Here is a 2,254-nt window from a genome sequence, read left to right on the forward strand (position 1 = left end):
AACAGAATCTTTTCAGTCGCTCCCAGGCTACACTGGGCTGGCTTGAATTGTCAGTATTCGCTTAAAAATCACATGAAATAAGTAGAAAAATATGTGCATTTATATAGCACCTTTCACAACCTTAGGAGGTCCCAATGAGGCGAACGAAGAACAAAGAACAGTACAGCGCAGGAACAGGACTTTCAGCCCTCCAAGCCTGTGCCAATCACGTTGTCCTATCTAGACCGCCTGTATCCCGCTAATCCCCGCCTGTTCATGTGTCTATCCAGATAAGTTTTAAATATCGTTAACATGTCTGCCTCAACCACCTCACTTGGCAGTGCATTCCCCCCCCTCCACCATCCTCTGTGTAAAAACCTTCCCCCGCACATCTCCACTGCACCTTTCCCCTCTTATTTCTGCCCCCCTGTCACTCTCATTTCTGCCCCGGGGAAAAAGCTTCCAGCTGTTCACGCCTATCTATGTAATTTTATAAACTTCCATCAGGTCGTCCCTCAGCCTCCTTCTTTTCAGGGAGAACAAATCCAGTTTATTTAATTTCTCCTCATCGCTGATACCCTCCGTACCAGGCAACATCCTGGTAAACCTTCTCTGCACTCCCTCCAAAGCCTTCACGTCATTTCTGGCAGTGTCGTGACCAGAATTGGACACAGTATTCCAAATGTGGCCTCAGTAACGTTTTATATAACTGTAACATAACTGGCCAACATACTCAGTGCCCCAGCCAAAGAAGGCAAAGAATGCCATCTACTTTCTTCACCACCTTTTCCATCTGCGCTGCCACTTTTAAGGATCTGTGGACCTGAGCTCCCAGATCTGTGTGCCTACGCTAAGGTGCTTTTGAAGTGCCATCATGTTTGTAATGTAGGAAGCAAATGTCCTCAGCTCCTCATTAAGCAGGACCTCAGACACCTCAGCATCAAAGTGGTACCCAAGAGTTTCTCTCCTGCCATCCTTCACATTTCAACCACCTTCGTTCATTTCCATTTTTTAACAGCAAAATACTGCTCTTTCATATCATCAGTAAAAAGTCAGCATGAAACTGTGGGAATTGTTCAATTTTAATGGCCTTTAAAAAAGAAAACTTCTCCTATAATGTCTACAAGTGACTCCAGTCCCAGTGTGGTTCATTCTTACCTCCTCCTGGAGATACCCCAGCAGATCAATGAGCCAAATCCTTAATTTGCTATCCACCCCCTTTTCAGGTTAAACATTGAAGTGCAATAAATATTGGTTTATTGAATTTAAAGTACAGAGAAAGTACTCTTTCCGCACTTTGTGCTTCTTAGTTTAGTTTGCTGCCAAGTTTTTTATCCGGAAAATATTACTGAGTTGCCAGTAATCAGCTCCACTTTTCCCGTAAGGAGCCTCCGGAAGGAATAGACCTTTGAGCAATCCTTCCCCGACTTTCCAACTCAGACACTGGGTTAAAAAAAAAATGTGGTTAAAAGATTCTGTGATGTCCACCACAGTCGAATAGCTCCACGTGGCACAGTTTGAACCAAGTCAGGGGAGAAGGAATGAAAATGAATGGGATTTGTTGGTTCTGCCCCGGGGTTGTAGCCCCGGAGTTTGCAGCCTCGGGGATTCGGCAGTGAGCACTGGCCAGGGGGTGGCCACAGACTGTAACAAAATATCCCCACCCCCTCCAGTCCTGTGTCAGTGTATCTCCACCCCTTCCCAGCCCTGTGTCAGTGTATCCCCACCCCCTCCCAGTCCTGTGTCAGTCTATCCCCACCCCCTCCCAGCCCTGTGTCAGTGTATCCCCACCCCCTCCCAGTCCTGTGTCAGTCTATCCCCACCCCCTCCAGTCCTGTGTCAGTGTATCTCCACCCCTTCCCAGCCCTGTGTCAGTGTATCCCCACCCCCTCCCAGTCCTGTGTCAGTGTATCCCCACCCCCTCCCGGCCCTGTGTCGGTCTATCCCCACCCCCGTCCCAGCCCTGTGTCAGTCTATCCCCACCCCTTCCCAGTCCTGTGTCAATGTCCCAGCTCCAACTTCCACTTTCATTGCGACATCCGCGGCTGAGTTCAGACTCCGGCACCAAAATTATCTCACTCAGTTTTTAAATTAAAAAGCACCTTTGCGATGGCCGGGAATCGAACCCGGGTCAACTGCTTGGAAGGCAGCTATGCTCACCACTATACCACCATCGCAGTGATGTAGAATAGAATGAGAAACAGGCTCTATATCCACAGTCAGCCCTCCCCTTGTGCTCAGTGGCTGCAGTCAGCATTTCACTTCCATTGGGGCT

At 48.4% G+C, this 2,254-nt stretch overlaps 1 non-coding gene across 1 annotated transcript; it reads right to left on the reverse strand.

Moving 5' to 3' along the window:
- Positions 1-2,084: 2,084 nt before the first annotated feature.
- Positions 2,085-2,156, reverse strand: trnag-ucc (transfer RNA glycine (anticodon UCC)). Its single transcript has one exon. It is a non-coding gene; the product is annotated as a tRNA-Gly (tRNA).
- Positions 2,157-2,254: the final 98 nt, after the last annotated feature.

The sequence above is a fragment of the Carcharhinus amblyrhynchos genome, chromosome 26 (assembly GCF_965287045.1).
Source record: "Carcharhinus amblyrhynchos chromosome 26, sCarAmb.v2.hapA, whole genome shotgun sequence".
In the NCBI taxonomy this organism is placed as follows: Eukaryota; Metazoa; Chordata; class Chondrichthyes; order Carcharhiniformes; family Carcharhinidae; genus Carcharhinus; species Carcharhinus amblyrhynchos.